Genomic DNA, 25,758 nt, shown 5'->3' on the forward strand with positions numbered 1-25,758 from the left:
TCTGACTCCAAGGCTGGTGGTTTTCCTCACAGCACAGACAAAGAGGGAGACCACTTTGACTGGGACAACACACACATCCTAGGACAAGCAAAACAAAGACACACACAACAATTATTAGAGGTACGGCATTGTAACCGGAACTCCATCAATAAACACATCGATTTAGATCCTATCTACCTTTCCTTGAAAAAAAACAGGAAATGACATCACCCACCTTAAGAAACCAGGGCCTATAAATACAGAAGTGGGACATACCAGCAGCACTTCACCGAAGAATCTCACTGATGATGTTACCTAATATGGTGACAAAAAGTCTGAAAACAATTCTTCAACCTCAACAAGTAAACTTACAGACTTATCATTAACCTGAGCTACAAATCATCTCAAAAATGGCTAATATTATCTGTTCATTGCTCTTGTGGGCTGCTCAACCACAAATTGGCTATATGTTTCTTACAACAGCAAAAGTACTCAATATGGGGAGGCTTAGTGGAAGACTATTAATCCAGAGACTCCGGAAATTTTCTGCATACCTGAGTTCAAATCCTGCCATGAATTTGAATTCAATAAAAATAATTGATTGTCAGGAAGAAATACATCTTGTTCACTAATGCCCTTAAGTGAAGGAAACTGCCATCCTTGCCTGGCCAAGCTTACACTCACTCCTAATTCACAACAATCTGATTGGCCCATAGCTGCCCTCTGAAAATGTGTTGCTGGTTAAAGCACAGCAAGTTAGGCAGCCTATTCCTTGGATGCTGCCTAACCTGCTGTGCTTTAACCAGCAACACATTTTCAGCTGTGATCTCCAGCATCTGCAGACCTCATTTTTTACCCATAGCTGCCCTCTGGGTATTTCAGGATGGGCAATAAATGCTGCCCTATGAAATCCTGTGGATGAATTTTTAAAAATTGACCTTAAAACAACAATGTGCAGGAATGGTGGATTGGACGTGCTAAATTGTGTTATAGAATCATAGAGATACTTAGCACAACTTGTCCAGAGATGTGCAGGCTACGTTGATAAGCCATGGGAAATAGAAGGGTTATGGGGATTGGAAAGGGAGATGTGCCTGGATGGGATGCTCTTCAAAGAGTCAGTGAGCACTCGATTGGCTGAATGCCTGCTTCCATACTGTGGGAATTCTATGAAAACTCATTTGGACATTCTGCAGACATGGAAGGTGCTGTAGAATTGCAGAACCTGCTTTAACTCCATCTGCTGTCTTTGCTATATAGCAATGTCCTGGTCTTCCTAATACAGGGAATCTTCTGCAGTAAAATTCCACCCTTGAAAGAATGAAAATGGCAATGACCTTCTGCAATGTGTTCCACTGTGATTCAATGACAGGGCTACAGTGCATTTTGAGCATTTTTCTTATTTATTAAAGTTTTCTTTCATAAAATACATTTATACATTTTTAAAGTACATTTTTGTACTTTGAAAGAATTCTTGAAACATGGGACAAAAAATGGCAACCAAAGGATCCTAAACCTAACCCAAGTTAAGCAGAGTATGAAGACTTCCTGCTGAACATTCTTCCTGATGCCAACATGATAACCTAAAGATTTGGGATACAAAGTGTCAATGTGGCAATCCTTGTTATCAACATACTCAAAAATGTTGCATCTTGTTTTATTGCTCAGGGAGCCACAGAATGGTAGCTCCCTGTTTCTAAATGTTCCCTTGAAGTCAGCAATTGCTGTAGTTTACATGCGGCGAACAGGGCAGGAAGTGGCAGTTAATTAGCAGCACACCAACATAAACCAGGTAAGAGAAAGACCCCAGCGTGTGTTGAGAGTAGGGTGAAATGAACACGGTGAAACATCAACAGAATCCTGCTGAACCACTGAGGTGACATGGGAGCAGTCAGACTGTGGATTGACATGATGACAGCAAGGAATCAAAATTCCTGAAAGCTGGTTTCACACAAGATATTTCCCTTTACACCAGTGAAGGACTGGAAGTGTGTGTCACATTTGTTGGAGAATTACATTATTCTGTGGTAAAAATTGATACGTTACAACTCTTATTCTCTAAGTATCCCCATCAGGGACAAAAATGGCTCTGTGTAAAATCAATCCACAAGGGAAATAATTGGGAAAAAGAGTCAAACTGGCCTTTTTCCGTCCAGATCTGTTCTGACATCCAAGTTGAACTGCAAAGCTTTGTGATGCCATTGTGTCTGCGACCCGTGCTTGGATCCTCGGATCCTTCCATGCTGGGGTCTTCCTGTTAGCTGTTGCTGTACTGGTAATTAATCACCAATTACCACCCTGTTAACCACATGTAAACTGCCGCAAGTCGCAATAACTGCTGCTTACCCAACACCAGGGTCCTGGAGGCTGCTGTGCTGTGATCGTTGTGATAGACTTTTGATTGGTCAATCAATTCTTTCAAATTAATTAGATGAATTGCCCAATTTTTTACTTTGGACAGCGTGTTCCATCATGCTATTCAAAATTAAACTAAACTGCTGTATTTTTAATGGTTTCCACAATGAGCTCTTTTAAAGGTGCAGTTTGGGATTCTCAGAGGCATTTAAGTAGGCAGTGAGCTAATAGTGTGTTCTATTAGTAATAATGTGTTCCATTTTTTAAAAATAAAATTCCCATCATTTTACATTTTATGATTTCTTTTGCTTCTTCACAGTTTCAGTACCTCCCTTTGCACAGAATTGAAGTATCCATTTAAACACTATAGATTGGAAGAGTAACATAGTCCTGCTCATTATAATTTAGCTTTCAGACCTGAACTGCTTTTTGTCATTTTAAAATAAATGGATCATGTCGGTATTCCAGAGAACTCCAATTTTAGCAGTAACAAAAAGTTTGTGTGACGTGGATTATTTGGGTGTTCCTGTTTCATTAATAGATTTGAAGAAGGAATGCAATGATCCTTAACAGGGATTAGAAGCAAACATGTCTACACCAGAGTCAGCCTGTCATATCCACCCTTGCCCAGAGTGCTGTCCAGAGATGAAAGCAGGTACTGTTGTGTCATTCTTTCAGCTGCTTGTTCAGATGTCACCTGTAATGGGTAAGGCTGCCAACAATTGACAAGGTGAGAGTCCTTTGTTTTTCTGCTCATGGATCATTCAGTGCCATCAAATATTTGCCAAATGACTCAATCAGAAATCTAGGAGAAAGTGAGGACTCAGGTGCTGGAGATCAGAGTCAAAAAGTGTGGTGCTGGAAAGGCACAGCCGGTCAGGCAGCATCGGAGAGCAGGAACGCCGACATTTCATTCTTGATGAACAGCTTATGCTCAGAACGTCAACTCTCCTGATCGGCTGTGCTTTTCCAGCACCTCACTTTTTGACTCAATCATAAATCTGTCAATGTTCCCAATGTGGGAAATAACACACATTGTTTACCATGGGAACCATGTCTGCAGTCAGAATTGACACCTCACTTCCCCTGGGTAGCAAGGTTTCCTCAATTTTTGGTCATTATGGATGGCTCCCTGGCCTGGCCTACACTCCCACTCTACTATGGAGCAGTGAAAAGTGAACATGGTCACCTACCATTTGATTCGTTGACACAGATTTTAAGTGCAACAATAATTTCACATTTCAGTACCTGTTACAATCTCTTCCTGTTATGTGCATATGGGCAGTGCACTCGGATTATCTGAGAATGGTATATGCTGCAGTGCACCAGTTTAAGAAAATCCAGCATGAAGAGTAGATTGTGCTTTGGATTAAGTGAATCCTACCTTGCAATTACTCTAAACCTGGTAAGCTTTGTCTTTGTTTTCTCCCAGAACCTTTGGTCACCTCCTCCAATAGTACAGATGCACCATTTCCCATTTCTGCCAAGCGCTTCCAGACTCCTTGTAAGCTGTAATAATATAATACTGTTTGAAAATCACATGCAGTTATCATTCAAATGGTAGCAATGGTATTTAGCTGGAACTGTTGTGTGAACAAAATCTTGTCCTTGCAATGTGCAAGCTATCTGAGCCAGGATCGAACTGGACTGCACATGTTGTCATCGTCTGGCCCACATTGATTATGCAAAGCAGTCTTGTTCCTTTTACTTAAATAAACTGCATGCCCAATACTCATTTTCTTTATGTCGCCAATTCATTAGAGTGCTTTGGAAATTGTCAAAGAAAAAGCAATGGTCAGAATTTTGTTAAACTGATTTGGAGGATGTGGCTGTCACTGGCCGGCCCCTCCACCATGACTCTCGATTTCCCAGACCCCAACACCTCATCTTCACCATAGACGTTCAGTTCCTATACACCTGCATCTTCCATGATGAAGGCCTCAAAGCCCTCTGTTTTTTCCTCTCCCACCAACCAACTAGCACCCTTATATTGACTCTCTCATTCGATTGGCGGAACTGGTCCTCACCTTCAACATCTTCTACCTTGAATCCTCTCACCTCCTTCAGACCAAAGTGGTAGCCATGAGCACCCGCATGGGCCCCAGCTATGCCTGCCTCTTTGTAGGATATGTGCAACAGTCCATCTTCTGCAGTTACACTGGCAACATTCCCCACCTTTTCGTCGGCATTATTGATGACCTTGTGCTCCCGTGAGGAGGTTGAACTGTTCTCCAACACCTTCCACCCTGACCTTTAGTTCATATGGACCATCTCAGACACCTACCTCCTCTTCCTGACCTATCCATCACTGTCTCTGTTGACCAACTCAACACAGACATCTATTTCAAACCCACCAATTCTCACAGCCACCTGGACTACACCTCCTCTCACTCCCCCTCCTGTAAAAACTCTATCTCTTACTCCCATTTCCTTCACCTCCAGGTATCTGCTCCCAGGAGGGGAAATTCCACTTCACAGCATCCCAGATGGCCTCCTATTTCAAGGACAGCAATTTCCCCTCCCACATGGTCAACAATGCCCTCCAGCTTATCTCCTCCACTTCCCGCACCTCCGCTCTTGAACCCCATCTACACACTCAACCACAACAAGGATAAAACCACCCCCACATGGTCCTCACCTTCCACCCCACGAATCCCCTGATACAGAGCATTATCCTCTGCCATTTTTATTATCCGCAGTCTGGTCCCATCACCAGAGATATATTTCCCTCCCCACGCCTACCTGTTTTCTGCAGACACATTTCCCTCTGCAACTCCCTCATTAGGTCTATGCCCCCCACCAACCCAATAACAATTGTACAGTATAGCAACCAGAATGTTTGCATACGCTTTTTAAGAATGGATTACAATCTTGAAGATTCTAAAGGAGTTACAGATGATACTGAAGAACTGGATAATTCTCATGGCCTTGTGGTTACAAGGATCAGATATCACAATTAACAGTTTGTTTCATTAAGAACTGATCAATTCTGACTGTCAATATGAGCCAGTTGTCCAAACGCCAACTTCCAAAAGTGGGCACTAAAATCAATATCTACTAGAAGGGAAACAAACTGCCCCCGCCACTCCCCTCACCTCTATTCCAAAACCCTAAAGGATCTTTCAAATCCAGCAGAGTTTATCTTGCACATCCTCCCACCTCCTTTACTGCATCAGTTGCTCTTGATGTGGTCTCCTCTACAGCGCGGAGACCGAGCACCAACCCATGGGAATATCTCTGGTCCACCCACACCAAACCACCCCACCACCCTGTGGCCAACCATTTCAATTCCCTCTCCCCAAGTACATGCAAATCCTGGCCTCCTCCTCCACGAAATCAAAGCCACCCACCAACTGGAGGAAGAATGCCTCATCTTCTGCCTTGGGACCCTGCCTCCTGTAAAAACACTATCTCTTATTTCCAATTCTTCCCCCACCGCTGCATCTGCTCCCAGGAGGACCAGTTTCACCTCAGGACACACCAGATGGTCTCCTTCTCCAATTTCCCGCCAGCGCATCTCATCCCCTTCCCGCGCCTCTGCCCTCAAACCCCCTCCAGCCCCCTTGTCCTCATCTTCCACCCCACCAACCTCTGGATATATCGTATCATCCTCAACCACTCCTGCCACCTACAAACGGACCCCATCCCAGAGATATATTTCCTTCCCCACCCCTATCTGCATTCCATAAAGACCATTCCATCTGTGACTCCCTTATCAGGTCCACGCATCCAAACAACCCACACTCCCCTCGCAGCACCTTCCCCTGCCACCACAAGAATTGCAAAATCTGCGCCCACACCTACACCCTCACCTCCATCCAAGGCCCCAAAGGAGCCTTCAACATCAATCACTTCCACATATCATTTACTGTATCCGTTGCTTTCGATGCAGTCTCCTCTACATTGGGGAGACAGGATGCCGACCTGTGGAATGCTTCAGAGAACATCTCCGAGACACATACACGAAGTAACTTCACCACCCCATAGCTGAACAATTTCACTACCCCCCACATCTTCATAGATGCTAATAGATCAGCTGCATTTCTCAGACATTTTCTGTGTTTGTTTCCCTTCTAGTAGATATTGATTTTAGTGCCCACTTTTGGAAGTTGGCGTTTGGACAACTGGCTCATATTGACAGTCAGAATTGATCAGTTCTTAATGAAACAAACTGTTAATTGTGATATCTGATCCTTGTAACCACAAGGCCATGAGAATTATCCAGTTCTTCAGTATCATCTGTAACTCCTTTAGAATCTTCAAGATTGTAATCCATTCTTAAAAAGCGTATGCAAACATTCTGGTTACTATACTGTACAATTGTTATTTCTCTATCTTTACTAATAACCTCACCTGAGCCTCTCCATTCTTGAAGCCTCTCTTTTCTAATGAATTCTGTCTTTCTGACTGAAACTAATCTCCAAAGGTGCTATGTTATATCTTAATGCTCGCTGAAACATTTTTGAGACTTTTGCTCTACTAAAAGCCTTCTGCCTGCATGCAATGTACTCAAATGTTCTGACAAGGTAAAGCTAATTGTAGACCCTTCCTAAACTGGGGGCTGGTCATATTTCACCAATGAGACTTTAGTGTTTCTATCAAAAATGAATTGATATGAATTCTTATCATTCGCAGAGAAATCGTAACATGATCAGCCCAAGTTAATGTAGGCAATAATTTATAGTTGAGAGTGTGGTGCTGGAAAAGCACAGCAGGTCAGGCAGCATCTAAGCAGTAGGACAATCAATGTTTCGGGCATAAGCCCTTCATCAGGGATCACAAAACGTTGATTCTCCTGCTCCTACTTCTATTTCTTCTATTACTGCCTAGTTCTTTACACTCACTCAATTCCTGAAAGGGCTTTTTGCTATTTGGTTTTCATTATATATATTTGGTTATATATATATTTGGTTTATAAACTATTTGGCTCATATTTCTACATCAATCTAACACCAATTAATTGTTAGAAAATTCCTCAGTTATCAGTGAGACATTTTGCCAGTGATTCAAGTCCTGTCCCTATTCAGTTTTACAATACCTTATCCATGATTATTTTCTTAGCTTTACAATGTATATTGTCCACAGACTACCTGGTTGTCAAATGTACAAAATGTAAAACAAAAATATCTTTTCTTTATCCCAAATCTTTAAATCCAGAGTCACTGGTTTGTTGAAATTCTCACTAAGGGCAGGATTATTATAAAATGCTTAACCTTTGGAAGGACAGATGGACAAACTGCCTGTGTATCTCAATTAACTTTTTGTTTCATACATTTCAGCTCCCTGATGTCAGTAACACTTCTTTAATTTATTTAGTGGAGATGTTATGTTCCGTTAAAGGAATAAAATATGTTCCTAGTTGTGAAGATTGCGAGTTCGCAGATATTCCAAACACAATAGCTTTGTCATTTTCTTATCCAGTTTTAGGTGTACTTTCTTGATCGATGGCCTACTTAATAGTAATTGCATTTCACTGGATATTATTTCTGTGCTGATAAAATGATTGATTCTGCCCATTTTGTGAAGAGTAACTACAATTTCTATAAAATTCAGTGTGTTTCAACACCCAAACCTGAAAGTTATAAGTCTTAAATTCAGATTATAGAGTCATAGAGATGTACAGCATCAGATGTACAGCAACAGAACCTTCACTCCAACTCATCCATGCCAACCAGATATCCCAACCCAGTCTAGTCCCACCTGCCAGCACCTGGCCAATATTCCTCTAAACCCTTCCTATTCATATACCCATCCAGATGCCTTTTAAGTGTTGCAATTGTACTAGCCTCCACCACTTCCTCTGGCAGCTCATTCCATACATTACCACCCTCTGAGTGAAAACATTATCTCTTAGGTCTCTTTTATATCTTTCCCCTCTCATCCTAAACCTATGCTCTCTAATTCTGGACTCTCTCACCCAGGGAAAGTCCTTTGTCTATTTATCCTATCCATGCCCCTCATGATTTTGTAAACTTCTATAAGGTCACCCCTCAGCCTCCGACGCTCCAGGGAAAACAGCCCCAGTCTGTTCAGCCTCTCCCTATAGCTCAAATCCTCCAACCCTGGCAACATCCTGGTAAATCTTTTCTGAACCCTTGCAAGTTTCACAACATCTTTTCGATAGGAAGGAGACAAGAATTGCACACAATATTCCAACAGTGGTCTAGCTGCAACATGACCTCCTAGCTCCTGTTCTTAATACTCTGATCAGTAAAGGAAAGTTTTGGGTAATGCAAGATGGAGGATGGGAAACATTTCTGGCTGTAACAGCTGCTCCTTTTCTGAGGTGTTTTTGAGGTGTTTAGATTGAAGTAGAAGAAATCACAAAACAGCAATATAGTATGAGCATTGATAGGTGAGCAGGCATAAGGGAACCAGAATCTGGAAATTAGTTTGCATCAAATGGTTAAATTGCAGCCACAAGCATGGATCACCTCTGTCAAGATCAAGGTAAATCCAACACTTACCTATTGGATGACAATACAAACTCAGCTAACAAACGCAGTTCAAATTAATACTTAGTGCATGCATTTATTGGATAATAAAGTGTACATTGTAGAAGCCTAATTTCATCTAAGTTTTAGGCTTATAGTTGATATTAAACTGAGATCTATATTTTGCAAGGTCCACAATGAAAGAGCAGATTAATTAAGAAACAGTTGAAAGTTAATCCTCATTGAGAGATCCAGATAAATCCTTTTTGTTGGAAACATGTGCAAATCGCCAACTTTGTGAGACTAAACACGAGTATATTATATAATAGAATACTGGAGTTGAGCATCAGCAGTGAAAGTGAAGAGATATTTGATTGCATTTTGCCAAAACGAAACAGCTGATTGGTGAGTAGCATTGGTATTTCTACTATTTAAAGTAAAAAGTAAAGTGATTAGTTTGCATCTACATCTCTGGTACTTTGTCTCTCTTTTTCAAAGAAACTAATTTGTTAGGTATGAGATTGTGGAGAGAGTCAGAGTCAAATAGTGTGGTGCTGGAAATGTACAGCAGGTCGGGCAGCATCTGAGGAGCAGGAGAGTGAGGAACATCAACTTTCCTGCTCCTTTGAAGCTGCCTGATCAGGTATAAGATTGATACAAGTGGAAATAAAAGTAATTACAACAAAGAATAAAGATGCTAGAGTGTTTAATTAATATATTGAATAAACAATGATAGTAATGGCAGATTGGGTGATATGGGTGCTGCTAGATACCACAGTGATCCAGAGTGAAGAGATCTGTAGCAAGTGTTTGCAACTCAAGCAACTTCATATTCTGGTTAAGGAACTAGAATCCCAGCTGGAAACATTGTGCCACGTCATAGAGAGTTACCTGGACACTTTTCTCGTGGAATTGGTCACACCCCTCATATTACATTTTAGTCCATGATCAGGTCAGCAGCGTGTGACTGCAGATAAGGCTTTTATAGGCACCCAAGAGGTAGCTTTTGAGGAGCTACAGCCTCTGCAAATTGTCCAATAGTTGCTAGTTTCTTGCAAGTTGTGAGGACATAAACAGAAGTTTTCAGGTGGCTGAGTGAAATTCACACAGCATTGTGGCACAGGGACCCACTTAGATGGGGATGGACTTTAGGAATGTGGTAGTGGTAGAGGAGAGCATAAGTAGGGGGATAGATACTGTGCACTGCAGCTATAACTATAAATCCTATTGTCCACTCGGTATCAGGGTTAAGTTCATCTCCTCAAGGCTAAAGGGGAACTTGGAATGGGAAGGGAAGTCTATGTTGGTACCAATGACATGATAGGTAAATAAAGGAGATTCTGCTGAAATATTTTGAACAATTTGAAGCTGAAGTGCAAAGTAGAACCTCCACGATGATAACCTTAGGATTATTAAATGAACCATTGGAAAAGTGATATAGGGTTAAAAAAAAACAAAGACATAACTGTGTGTCTCAAGGTTGGTGTGGGAGGAATGGATTTCAGTTTACGTGGCACAGATATCAATACTGTGGTAAAATGGAGCTGTTCTGGTGGGATGGGCTTCACTTGAACCATACTGGGATTAGTGCCCTGGTAAATTGAATAACTATGGTTGTATAGAATGTTTTAATCTCACTCGAGGGGTAGGGAGGTTTCTGGACAGGAGCTATGTAGGCTTACAAAGCATTGCAGGGTGCCTATTTAGGAAGTGATACCCAGAGTAAAACAGGAAGTGACATATACAAACCCCCAAAATATCAGATAGGGTCAAAGGTGGAAAGAATGGTAAAAAAACTCAAAAGTAATGGCATCTTACTTAAATGTGCATGGTATTTCAAATGACATAAATGAATTAAAGGAAAGCATAGGGCCTAATGTGTATGATCTTATCAACATTATGGAGACATGGTTACAACAAGACCAAAATTGGGAATTAAATATTCAGGGGTATTGATTTCTCAACAAGATTAGAAGGAGAGAAAAGAAGGTGTGGTAGCTTCATAGTACAGATATAATAAGTACAATAGCAAGAAATACATCAAAGAAAGATGCTTGAAAGCTATGGTAAATAATCTTGAATCAGTTCAAGTTGCATTGAGCCTTCTGGACTTGATTTGGACTGAAACTAACACTTGTCTCTCTGTCTAACTCTACACTGAAACAGCCCACAATAGGGCAGAAAGAGTTAAGACATGTGATGTTAGATTACTTATCGCTTATGAGAATAGAATCCTGACTCCCATGCCCAGAGCAGGGCCTGAACTGGTATCAGGGATTGCCCTTGAGTTACTGTGCTGGGAACCCCTGAATGAAGGTCATCCCTTTTGATGACTGAGGACAGGTGACAACTGTGTCAAGCTTCCTGGCTTTATGTCTGTGCTCAGCTACAAGTCAAGACAGCAGGAGTAAGAGCCCAGTATCTCTGGCTTAGAGGAGAAAACACAAAACGGGAAGGCAAGGCAATGCAAAACAGGAACGCTATGAGCATTCAGGTAGGTGCAGAGTGAGTGAGCATGATGACAGTGAATGAAGGTCTCTGAGATGAATCCTGGTCCATCCATGAATTGGATGCATAGCTCTGAGCACACAATATCCTTTCACATCATTACAATGATCATAAACCCAGCAGCCTGATATGCACTTTGAAGTGCAGAAACATCCAGTGAATAAAATGGAGATGTGTCATGAGGGTTCTTAGAGGCTGGCACATGTCAGATGTCAATGTCCAGGACGTGGTGTATGTAGCTGGTGGCCATGGATTGTGCCCTGAGAAGTTGGTCCAGTTTCCAAAATAGAGGTTATATGTCAGACACTCACTCTGGTTTCCTTGTTCAGCTTTTCCAATGTCTAGTTTGCTTGGTGCAATTGGTAATATGGGAGGCTGAGTATTAATAAGGTGAGTTGTGTTCCTAACAAAGAAATAAATCGTCATCATTTACTATCTCATCATTGGCTAATAGAAAGCATGCCATGCTGCTTCTGAAAAGCATAACAGATATCCCAACACCCAACATCTCAATGGGTCTGCACTTGTGGCCTGAGACGCAGCGTAATCCAGTACATAAACTGGGTTCATGTCAATGCAGAGGGTAGTTCCAGAGGAAGTGGTGGAGGCTGGTACAATAATAACATTTAAAAGGCATCTGGATGTTACATGAATAGGAAGGGTTTAGGGGGATATGGGTCAAATGCTGGAAAGTTGGATTAGATTAATTCAGGATATCTGGTCAGTATGGATATGTTGAATCAAAGGGTCTTTTTTCCATGCTGTACATCTCTATGACTATAACTGCCACACATTTCATCAACGCCACTCAAACCCTTCTGCTTTCAGAAACTAGTGTTATCTCTGTAGTGTCTTGGATATGTAAAATATGTAACATTCTGATAATCATTATTCCTTTTTGAAGAACATTGCTGTGAGGAAATTGGCTGCATTACAGCAATGACTATACTTTTGAAGCATTTAATTTGGCTGTAAAGTGTTTTGGGATATCCAGAGGACATGAAAAGTGCTGCACAACTCATGGTACTGTTTACTGTGCCATCAGCTTGTTATGTGAAAATTATGTAAAGTAACGATAGTAATCATTAGTCTATATGTAGTCTGCATAACAACAGCTAAATTACAGTGTAATTGTGGATCACTGGTCAATTTCCAAAGGGTGTGATAGTCATGCATGTTATCCTTGTGTACAATTGACACCAGTGAAGCTGGAACCTCAAGTATCTTTATTACTATTATTGAGAAACTTAGATCATAGGCAGGATAGAACAAGCCTGAAAAGGAGAGACAGCTTGTGAAGGTATAACTTGCACAAATCATTCTTGCTGCAAAAAGCAAGGTGTTCATTTTACAAGTAGTTTTTCAATACATTTCATTTTTCAAATAGTTTTCCAATAAATTTTGAATAGTGCTAACATTTCTGATAGCAACAATTCGAAGATCTGTAGTCACCTTGGATTGGTGTACATTTAAAAAGAAACAACTGACAAAATAATTTAATTCATTTGTGAAGGCAATGTTCTATTAAAGTTTAGGGCATAAATTGAGCATTTGTTCAAAAATTCCAGAAAAGCGACACACTTAATATTAAAAGTCATTGCTCGTATGTCGCTGAGCCCACAAAAACACTAGCCTTGACAGTCATTTAGAAATGTTGCACTTGTTTTCATAGCAGCTTATTTAATTTAATTTAATTGCTCATTGACACAGTCACACAAAAGAAAGTTACCATGAAAATAGTTAATGAATATATTGCTATTAAATAACTAAATATTTGTGTAGATTTTCTTACTGATGTATTGTATTTCAAATTCAATAATTTCTAATTGAATTACAGGTGGCTCTCAGTGCAGTATTCAATGTTAATCCATTTTTACCACTTATCACACATTGAATACAGTTTCCAGTGGGATTAAGTGTTTATTACATTTGCAATTCCTTGTCGCTTGTTGAAACTTGAAGAAATCAAATAATTACTTTACAGCATTAATGTCAGTGCAAAGCAATTATCCCTGTTGTCAATATTGCAACATGAGTGGAATAGACACCGATTCCCGAGTTAGGTCAAGGCCTTAATTTGAATATACATTGGAAAAGTCTTATAGCAAAATGAAATCCATTGTGTATCATGCTGATCCTGTTTATTCCTGTTTTAGTGCCCCCCTAGGGGACTCCAATAGACACACACATTAAAAATCTAATTATAGCCACCACCAGGCAAAGCTGTGATTGACAGCAGGATGGAGGTAAAGGGGAGGTGTGTGGAAGGGGTACAGGGATCATTCTGGATTTCATCAGGAAGATCAGGAAAAGAAAACTTACTTCTGAATTTCCAGTCCTGATTAAAAGTAAACTCAAAATTATATATTTTGAAGTTTGGTAGCTTCTTCCAAAATCTACCTCCTGGCAGGTTGGCTTCCTCCACTAAGGCTTCAAATTAAAACAGCATCCAGAACTTTCAGACTTCCCGTTTGCATCTAAGGAGGGATTTGTATCTTTCCTCTGAGTGTCCCTCATGGCTACTCAAGCATCAGATTGTAGCTGAGAGGAAACGATGGCTGGATTTAACTGCTTCTAGCCTTATTTCTGCTGGACAAATAGATTTAAAGTCAGGGTCATCATTTATTCATCTTTTTTCTGTCACTTCTTTCTGGGAGGAGAACAGATAGTTCAACTCCAGACATAAGTCCAGCCCTGACATGACCCCCTCCTTCAGCTGCACACTTTGCAGTTGGCAAAAGGTAGATTCCCTCTATTCTGCTCCAACAACGTTTTTTTTTAGTGTCAATCCCAATGAGAATCTCACTCCAGCTCTCATTCTGCCTTTCTCAAAGGATTCCAATTAATGCAACTTAAGGCCAAATGACATTCAGCTTGCTGTTGTAGTCACTCACCGCAGAATCCAATCTAGATTCTGAATTCAAAGAATTAAATTCTAAACCTTTGTAACAGATTAAACTCACCATACTTTTATCCTGTATCTTTGGAAAGAAAAAAAGGATGTGTTGAGTATTTTGCCATCTTGACTTCAAGGCCAATCCTCAAACTGTTAACTAGAAACCTAATCCCAAATGGCACACATTGTTTCACACAGATAGATTTATTATTGGGAAGAGCGAAGAAAACATATTTAATATCTCGCTTAGCTATGCAATAAAGAAATGATGACAGATTTAAAGAGGTTTAAAATAGACTGCAGGCAGTTCAAGAAAGCAGCTCATCACCACCTTCTCAATGGCAATTAGGGGTGGCTAATAAATGTTGGTTTAACCAGTGACAAGTACATCTCATGAAAGCCTTAAAAAGATATGATTCAAATCAAATGCAGCATAACTAATCTACATAAGTATGCTAACAGCAAAAGAAAGCTTGTTATCTCCTGTTAGCTACAAAAGTCTCTGATGTAATACTTTGTCTCATGGGATAATAACAGTTCATTTTCTTTGAAAGCTATTAACAAATGATGAATGGGATTACTTTTTTATCAGTAATCGCTGTGCTGGAGTCTGTCAGTTTGCTCCCTGTTTTTGCAACATTTCTCTCATCTTTTGAATTTTAATTGTATGCATTAAACTCAATGGGATACCCAGTCTCTAAAATGAAAATCATAATTTATAAAAAAACAAATTGTAGACACCCTGCAATCCATTCTGATTGATGTTAACTTTGTTTTTTTTTGCTCCTACCTTCTAGGGTAAAACCTTCTTAATAATTCTACATAGGTCAAATGCAAGCTAAAATAATTAATCAAAACCATCTTGGGGCTTAAGCATCCTTATTTTTCGTTAATTGAAGTGGATGGCTAAAATAAAAGCAAAGATTGTCTTACAGCACAATGTGAACCTTATAATTTAATGTGCATTTTTCATGAGTTGCATCCTGATGTTTTTCACTAAAGATGTACTTCAAATCTGTATAATCTACACAGTGGCAAATTCTAGTTTGTATCAACAAAATCAAGGCAAAGAACACCTTGTATGTAATGAACAAAGTAATGGATCATCAAATGGACCAAACCACAAATCCGTGGCATTTGAATGACAAGTCAGTACCAATATGTGGAGAACTAAATTTCCTCAGTTGACAAGCGTTGTGGAAATACAACGCTGAATTTCAAATAGTTCTTATAGGTCATTCTTCAAGGTAGTTTCATCAAGAGTAAAAACATTATTAGAGTAGTTTTATCATTGTCCCAGTCCTACAAATCCTACAGTTTTGCATGGTGTAACACATGGTCTTTCTTTTGAACTTCAGCTAACGTGAACCTTAAATGTGTAAGTGGGGTTCAGGCCCACTTTTATCTAGGCACATCTATGGAATTTTCACAAACTGGATTATGTTTGTTATGAAGAAGAATTTTAAATCTGATATATCAATTAATTAGACAAAGTATATGACCTGTGACATTTGAAGAAGATTCACGAGTAGCAAAGGAGGAACAGGTTTTGGGCATGAGGTGTATTGAGGTCATTAGGTTTGGAGCTTTTCAGCTGAAGAGTTAAGGAGCTGTTTCTCCTCTTCCTCCTTTGGTCCATCTGCTATCTGAAGGAGAATGATGCCTGATGAACACTGCTTCCTGAAAAGATTGCCCTGACTCTAAGCACACATTGATATACCCTATTTCAAAGGGGCTGGTAGGTACCACAATGTCAATCACCCATTTGAATCCTTCTAACCTATGGACACTGGAAATCTAGTCACAAGATCAACATAGCTGCTGCCAATAGCCAACCCCCAGATAAGGTCATGTACATCATATAAGAATAGACCCTCCTGTCTTTCCTATACATGTAGGCATTGGGCTTCACTGGCCTGGTAATCTTTGTAAACATTACCCTTATTGTGCCTTTTGTCCTTGGCTTGTTGGAGATTGTTATGTTTGGACATGGAAGCTAATTACACTGGCATTAAACTTATAAATTGTCTGCTAGTCAGACTTATTAGAATATACTACAAAAACTTTGGTTTTAAAATAGACCCCAATTTCTAAAAGGGAGACTTCTTCCTGGAAGTGAATTTTGATCAAATGCAGAAACCACTATTGAAGCCTCACAGTGACAAGCTACATATAATTAACTCCTTGTTCCAGCAACTTGAGAAATTGTCCCTCACACAGGATAAGAAAGTTAAGATATGATTTGATAAAATATAAGAACTCAAGAAATAGAAAAAGGAGTAAGTCGCCAGTTCTTCGTGCGAAAAGATTATGATTGATTTTGAGTCTCAAATTCACCTTTGTACATTATCCCCATATCGCTTGATTTCTTTAGTATTTAATTGTCTGTCAATCCCTGTCTTTGTACACTTAATGACTGAACATCTACAGCTCTCTGGGGAAGCCATTAAACAAAGAATTACAAACCTTTCAGTGAAATCTGTTCTCCTTATCTCAATCCTAAATGGTCAGCACCCTGTTCTAAAACTGTGATCCCAGGGTCCTAGGCTCCTTAGCTGCATGAAACATCCTGTCAAACCCTTTAAGACTTTTCTATGCTTTAAAGAGTTCATTTCTTCCAAATGCAGACCTGGTCTACTCAAAGGGTAATCATCTTATCTTTGAATCCATCCAGTGGACTTTCATCACTCTCTCTCTCTCTCTCTATGGCAGGTTTATTATTTATTCGGTTAGGGTAGGCATCTACCCATCCTGGGAGATGATGGACTGTGCCTAGGTTGTATATTATATCTGGAGTAATGATCGCCTGTTTTGGCCATAGGTGCCGATATAGAACCGAGAACCATATAGCACAGAAGAGGCTCTTTAACTCATCGAGTCTGCAGTGATAAAAACTACTCTGAATTTACACTCATCTCACTTTTCAGCACTTGGCCCATAGCAAGAACAAAGAATAATACAGCACAGGAATAGGCCCTTCAGCCCTCCAAGCCTGCACCACCATGTTTTATCCATTTAGCTTTGAGTGTTATGCCATTTCATGTGCTCATCCAAGTACCTTTTAGGGATTGTGAGTATTCCTGCCTTAATTACCCATGCATCCCAGATTCCACCATCCTGTGGGTGAAAAAAATCCTTTGATCCCCTTAAACTTCCTGCCTTTCACCTTGGCCAACCTACCTACAATCTACCATATAAAGTAGTGCCAATGACTTCTTTAGCTGACGTAAATTAATAGTGGCAACCCATGGTATACAATATTTTTTATACTTTCTAGCAACTTTTCCACCAAATGGTTACTTCTTTTGTCCTCTGTCTTTTTCTCACATCCATCCTGTACACTTGTCTTCAGGTGCTCCAGTTATCAGCAAAGGCTTCTCATGCATTGTTTCTAATCTTGGTCAATTTGATATCTAATTTGAAGACATCATTGCATCTGAGACATGGATGACCTGTTAGTTCCATGTTGAAAGCAACTTCACCATACAGCACATCTTTGGGGATGCAGTCATCATCCATCTGGCTCTCATGACACAGCCAAAGGAATGGCTGCTTCTCCAAAAGGCTAAAGTGCTAGAAATCTCAGTACTCTGGTAAGTTGTCTGGCTGTGGAAGATGCCAATATGGATGTAATGCAGAGGAAGTAGAAGCTGTTTACTAAGAATCCTATTTACTAAGAGCAAGAGGTGACAAGCAAACTAGCCACTAAACATTAACTAGGTAAAAGTGAGGACTGCAGATGCTGGAGATTAGAGTCGAGAGTGTGGTGATGGAACACCACTTGATAAAGGGCTTTTGCCCAAAATGCCGATTCTCCTGCTCCTCAGATGTTGCCTGACCTGCTGTGCTTTTCCAGCACCACACTCTCGACACTAAACATTAACTACTGTGCTAACATTCATGGTGGATCACAACAGAGACATCCCCAAAGTGTAAACAGTCCTCCAAGCGTAGCCTCACAATGATTTGTCTAACTGCAGGTAGACTAACATGCTCTTGTGCTCAATCCATTTATAATAGAGATTAAAATAACATTTGACTTCCTAATGGTTTACTCTATATGTAAGACCAATTTTTGGAGTTTGTGTAGAAGAAAACAAAGGTCTCTTTGCAAAACAATATTTCCCAATCTCTCACCATTTAAAAAATATTAAACATTTCAACTTTTGCAAACAAAGTGAATAACTTCATACATTTCACATTTTATTCTATTTATCATGTTCTTTTCTACTAATTTGACATCTTTGTCTTCTTGGTGGCAATCCCTCAAGATTGCAGATGATTTAATTCTATTCCAGTTCGAGAGATCCTAAGATGGCCGACAAGTCAATCTGTAACTCGGCCACATTTGGGGCAAGTGATGCTTGAAGGGTTTGGGGATTTGTGCAATTACTCTGATGCTTCAACGTTGTCTCTGTTCCTGATGACATTTGTTGCTGTGCCCTGTGCCTTGCTGTATGAGCCTTCTTCATTTTGGTCACCAGCCTGGGACTCTCATAAACCAGGGAGATGTTTGACCACTGCAGGGGTCATTTAAGGATAATGTTAAAGCATTTCTGTTGTCTGACTGGGAGTCTCCTGAAGTGACCAAGATCAGAATAAAAGAGTTGTTTCAGGAGTCTGATGTTGGCCTATGAATGACTGTTCACTCAACCTGGCTATGTCCTTTGAATCATTCTTGTGTCCTTCTCATTAGCTCCCTTTCCCAACAAACTTTGTTTCATCAGCAAGCTTAAGTATTGTGATTATCGGATCCCCTCATCTAAATTACCAACATAGATTGTAAGAGACCGAATAGCAATCCTTGCAGTATGGTGCTAATTACAACCTGCCAAGGTCAAAAACAATTTGTTTATTCCTATTCTCTGTTACTTGTCCTAACCAATAAAAATCATCAGGTTTAGGAATGGTTATAAAGCTAGAAATAGTGATAAATTGATTTGACTACTCAGAAAAATGAGTGTAAAATTAACAATTAAGGAAATAGTAGAAAATTAATGCTTTGGCATGAAAGAAGCCTAGAATGTAGAAGTTGCTGCCACACAATATTACTGAAGCAATAATTATAAATGTGCTTAATGGAAACTGGAATTTATTTTTGAAAAAAAAGCATGTTAAAATTATGAGATTAAATAGAAGAGTGGGATTAAAATATTTGGTTCTCCTGGAGATTAATGCCTACACATACTACATTAACTCATCCCTGAGCTCTAGCATTCTATAATTTTGTGAAAGACATTTCCTGGATATGTATCTTCTCTCTGTGCAGTGAGCTGAGTCCTATGTTAAGTTATTATATGAAATATTATCAAAACATTATCCCTGTAGAGAGAAAAGCATCACAAGGCTCATTTTCCCATGCAATACAAGGACCATCATGTTCAATGGATTTGACATGACCTATCACATAATTGGGAAATGTTATGGCCTATGGGTTTCACAATGAATGACTGTTTGGTGAACACTGTTCCAATGTACCTAAAGCATGCGTTATGCTTCCAACTAGATATGTCAGTCCTTGTGCACCTTAAAGCTTTCAAAAACTATAACTCTTGATTTCAGTATTAAAATAATGGTGAGTTGGCTGCAGAAAAACCTGAAGCCACAGTTGAGAGAAGGTTTTGCATGGTAGACTAATGAGTAAAGTTAGGTCACATGGGATTGAGGATGAGCTTGCCAGTTGGATACATAAATAGCTAACGGCGGGGTACAGAGTGTAATGGTGGACGGTTGTTTTTCAGACTGGAGTCCTGTCACCAATGGTGTTCCACAGAGATCAGTTCAGGGTTCTCATTTGTTTGTCATTTATATAAATGATTTGGATGAGAATGTAGAAGGCTTCGTTAGTAAATTTGCGGACAATATCAAAATTAGTGGCATAGTAGATAGTGAAGAAGATTTTCTAAGATTACAAAGAGATCTTGATGAAATGGGTTAATGGGCTGAAACATGGCAGATGGAGTTCAATCTGGATAAATGTGAGGTATTTCATTTTGATAAAACAAACATGGGGCTTATAGAATTAATGATAGGGCCTTGGGTGGTGTAAAACAGAGGGACCTAGGGGCTCAGGTACATAATTCCTTGAAGTTTGCATCATATGGTTGAAAGATCTTTTGGCACAGTTGACTTCTTTGCTTAGTCTCTTGAGTATAAGAAGTCATAGAGGTTGTATAGGACGTTGGTGAGGACTCTTCTGTAATACATTTCTGTCCATTTCTGGTTTCCCAGTTACTAGAAGGATATTATTAAGTTAGAGATGGTTCAGAAGAGATTTACCAGGGTATTGCTGGGGATAGAAGATTTGAATTATAAAGAAAGGCTGGATAGGCTTGGACTTATTTCACTGGAGCACAGAAGGTTGAGAGGCAACTTCGTAGAATTTTATAAAATAATGAGACAAAAATAAAGTTAATGGTCATTGTCTTTTCCCTAAGACGGGAGATTTCAAGACTAGGGAGTACATTTTTATGGTGAGAGTAGAGAGATTTAAAAAAGACATGGGGACAATTTTTTTTACTGGGAGGGTGATTTGCATGTAGAATGACTTTCCAGAGGAAGTGGTGCATGCGGCTACAATTACAACATTTAAAAAACATCTAGATAAGTGCATGATTAGGAATGGTTTGAAAGGATATGGGCAAGGAGCAGGAAGGTGGGATTATGGTCTGCATAAACTGGTTGGATCGAAGGGTTTACTTCTGTTATATATGACTCAATGACCCTATGGATCTACAAGGGCCATTAAGCTGCTCATGTATATTTTTTTTACCTCATTAAACATTTCCAGAACCATTGGGTATATCACTGTATCTGCAGTGCTCCACTGCATAAAGCAGGTGACAAAGTCATTGCTTGTCAAAGCAAAATAACATAACTTCCCCAATGGACACTGGGATGCAACTACCTCAAGTCCCAGGTTTTCTTTGAATGGCAGAATTCACTAAAACTTCAGTGTCTTTCATGCCACTTTAGCAGCTGTTATGTACTATCAGAGAGGAATAGCCTCGATATGAAACTGAAGAAGTTAACTCTGTCAATATCCAATCTAGGGAGTGACTATTATTATGATCACAGCTGATGGTAAGACTGAACAAGTCAAATCTCAGAATCTAGGTTGATAGATCATAATTTTACTTTACCACTTGACAAAAAAAATGTACAAATTTATTACACAAAAGAAAAGAATAAGTAATATATGTGGAGATCTAAGTTTAGGAAGCTTTTAACATATTTAACAGCAAAAAGAAAGATTTAACCCTTTCCCTAGCAATATCCTTTTTAGATACCCAATCCGAGTCCAATTTAATTCCTATCTTAACTCTTTGATTTATTACTCATGGACACTTTCCAGTTTTGATGGCCTTCAGATTCCTTGTCATTTCTGAGGGCCTAGATTATTTTTAAAAATTCTGACATCCAGGAAACTTCCACATAGTCTCAAAACCTACAGAATCTCTAAACTAGCAGTCCTTTTGTTAGAATGAAAATTGTTCTTCAGAACTGAAACCTGATTTTTCTCAAATTACTAGTCACCACCTATCGTATGCTTTTCTGTATGCAATAAAGCTCAGCATTACAAACACTTCATTGATTAACTTAGCATGTAAATTGCTCAGCAAAGAAGTCATTTTATTTTACTCACTTGCAGGACCTGGGCGTCACTGGCTGGGCCAGCATTTGTTGTCAACTCTTTGGTGAGCTGCCATCTTGAACTGCTGCAGTCCATGGGCTGTATGTAATCCCAAAATGCTGTAAGAGAGGGAATAATAGTATTCTGACCCAGTGACACTGAAGGAACAGTAACATAATTCCAGGTCAGGATGGTAAGTGGCTTGGAGAAAACTTGCAGGTGATGGTATTTCCTAATAACTGCTACCCTTGTCCTTATAGGTGATAGTGGTCATGGGTTTGAAATGTGCTGTTTAAGGAGTCTTGAATTTTTCCACTGCTTCCTTATTGAGATTTACAAAATTTTGAGGGGCATGGCCAGGGTAAATAGGCAATTTTTTTTCCCTGGGGTCAGGGAGTCCAGTACTAGAGTGCATAGGTTTAGGGTGAGAGGGGCAAGATATAAAAGAGACCTAAGGGGCAAAGTTTTCACACAGAGGGTGGTACAGGTATGGAATGAGCTGCCAGACGAAGTGGTAGAGGCTGGTACAATTGCACCATTTAGAGGCATTTGGATGGGTATATGATTGGAAGGGTTTGGTGGGATATGGGCTGGATGCTGGCAGGTGGGACTAGATTGGGTTATCTGGTCGGCATGGACGAGTTGGACCGAAGGGTCTGGTTCCATGCTGTACAGCTCTATGACTCTTGCAGATGGTACACACTGCTGCTACTAAGCACTGGTGGTGGAGGGAATGGATGCTTGTGGACATAATGCCAGTCAAATGGGTTGCTTTATCCTGGTTGGTGTCAAGCCTCTTGAATGTTATTTGACCTGCACTCATCCACACAAGTGGGGAGTATTCTATCACACTTCTGACCAGTGCCTTGGAGAAGATGGAGAGGCTTTGGGAGTCAGGAGGTGAGTTACAGCTGCAGTATTCCTAGCCTGTGATCTGCCCTTGCAGGTGTTATATTTGTATGACTTGTCCACATAACTTAAGCCATGGTTTTTTTTATAAGAAACAATGGTTTCAGCTCACTGTTCCACTGAATTTATAACATTTGAAAAAAAATGTTACCTTCACAGAACTGAAACCATAATTTCATTGTAACCATGCATTAAAATCTAAATTCCCAGATAATAATTCTAAATTATAAACCTTTATCACATCACCTATATTCATTGCCATATTCTGAAGACATCACAAAATTGTGGATATTTGGTTCTTTCTTTTCACTAATTTTACTAAATTTCACTAATTCTTTTCTGAATTTCAAAATAATAATCAAAGGCTTTCAGTTGAGACATCATTCAAGGAATCCTGTGAATGAAATAGCATTGTAAAAGGTGGTCCATAACCAGCAAATCTTAAAATCAGACACATTTGCAATTACATGTTTTAAAAATATAATTGTTTGGAAAGTAAGGAATTAAATTAGCCCTGAAAAAGTTAATGCAAGTGGAAACAGACTGGGGAATTATTGCTGCAATAAATAAACAAACCAGAAAGGAAAGAGATCAAAAAGATCTTATCTCTATAAAATGTAACTGACAATGACATTAAACTTTTACAACCTGCTAATAAAACTTCCCACATGTGTTGTACAGAATCTTCCATATGGATTGTGCTCATCAAGCCAATAGCTTCTAATTCAGTTTGGTGATCTCAAAATAATTGAACTGCCGGATTAATTCTTTAATTAACAATAAGTTTTGTTAAACTATTCTGTTAATTTTTTGCCAAACTGACCAAAAATTGGATTAGACTTGTGTTAGACTTGAACAGCGTTTTTTTCCTTAAGTTTCCATTTGAGCCTATTTGCATAATGTTGATTCCATGTAATTGGACAGCATTTTTAGAATGTTTCATTTTCAATATACTTACAAATGTGTTCCTCAATATGCTTTGGAGTGGCAACTACAATTTGAGTAACGTGGCTGCAAAATGCTTTATCATAAATGAAGGCATTTTAATCAGCGCATCTCATCTACTACTTGTGAATTACATAATTTTAATAGTCATTCAGTAGTACAAAACTTGAGTCATGCTGACGTAAGGCATATTTTATCAGTGTTTCACCTTCCACTGGTCAGGCCAGTTCACAAGGATTTCCCCTTGCATTGGTATTCTTGTAAATTGCCCTTGTGAATGCAAGACAAAAAGCCTCTACAAAATGTGTTTTCCTTTAGCAATACACAGTTTTACTTTAGAGTATATAGAACACGAGGTATGATTGTCAGTTTCTCAGAAAATAAATAAATGTACATTCAAAACCTTTTTTTATCATAGATAATGATTCCTCACACGCAAAAGAACCAAGATAATTTTTGTAGCATCCTTTAAGGCTTGCAAACAAGCTGAATTGTGGAAACTCATGGAACCCATAGACATGGCCAGTATTGTGGAAGCAGGCTAGCTTCTAGCATGATTTATTTTTAAACTGGCACATAATTTCAGCTTATGCATTGTGTCGCAAAAATGTCCCCACTTACAGACATGTTGGAGAACTGCCATGACAGGCCAGAAGCTCCATAATTATCCATATTCTATTCTGTAACAAGTATGAACTAACTACAGTCGCCGGATCAGATAATGATGCTCCCATCTGGATACATCTCTCCCGCTGCTTTCCTTTTCCATTATCCAAACATAGAAATAATGATGCAAAGCACTAAAGTAACAGATGCTGAAAATATGGGACATAAACAGGAAATGCTATAAAATACTCAGCAGGTCAGACAACATCTCTGCTGAATTCTGACAAGATATTACTGTACTGAAATACTGACTCTGTTTATCTTCTTATAGATGGGCTACCTGGCCTTGGTTAAGATACAGCATACTCGTTATTGTGGTTTGGGTATTGATTTTCACCTTCATTTGAACTGCATTTGTGAATTCTAACAATGCCATTGTCACTTCCCACTCGTCATTTTAGCCCGCTTAACATAAAGCCTTTGGAAGGTAAATATTGCTACATGGTAGAAATGTGTGAGAGACTTGATGTAGCATCTTTTCAATCGCTGTCTCTTGAACATCAGAGATCTGCCAAAATATTGAGAGGTAGCCCATTCCATTCAGAGAATGGTGAGCATGTGGAACTTGCTAGTCCATTGCTGGAGGCAACTATCATAAATGCTTTCAGAGAAAAGGCGGATGCATTAATGAAGGCAAAAGGAATTAAAGGATATGTTGACAGAATGGAACAGGGGGCTGATGTGCACCACCTACACAAGCATAGTCTGCAATGGCCATTTTCTGCACATTAAGGTTATATGTGAGATAGAATTTCTGATGCTCACTGATAGATACTTCCTTGTTATTGTCGGACATGTAAAGTTGTGCATGCTATTCAGAGAGGAAGCGATAGAAATTATAACATCTTTTCACAAAACAGAACTAGCTTATCCAGCAAATTTTAAGAATGTTGCTTCCGTTCAGTTTAAAAGTCCTTGAAAAGTAATTCTGTATTTTTACAGGAGGCAGAATAAATGGAGTTTGTTTCAAGTTGGAAATTTGTTCTCATGAAGGTGAATGGAGGTAAATGCTGGAAAATGAGTCACTGGCAAGTCGGGTTTCCTTGAGTACAATTTAGAGCAGCTGCTGTTGTTAGACCATAGAATTAGCACCACTAGTTGGCATGTGCCAATTCACCAATTTCATCCACTCCTGAGCCATTTTGCTGGTGGCAGAATGTGGAGATGATTTAATGGACAGTCATCTGAAAGCAATGAGTAGTGGTTAGCTAATTGGCACTGAAGCCCAATTGTCAGAGATAATTGCACCCTTTCAAATTTCACAACATCTTTCCGATAGGAAGGAGACCAGATTGAAAGTAATATTACAAAAGTGGCCTAACATGACCTTCCAACTCCTGTACTCAATATTCTGACCAATAAAGGAAAGCATTTCAAATGACTTCTTTACTATCCTATCTACCTGCGACTTTACTTTCAGGGAGCTATGACCC

The sequence above is a fragment of the Hemiscyllium ocellatum genome, chromosome 3 (assembly GCF_020745735.1).
Source record: "Hemiscyllium ocellatum isolate sHemOce1 chromosome 3, sHemOce1.pat.X.cur, whole genome shotgun sequence".
NCBI classification, from domain to species: Eukaryota; Metazoa; Chordata; class Chondrichthyes; order Orectolobiformes; family Hemiscylliidae; genus Hemiscyllium; species Hemiscyllium ocellatum.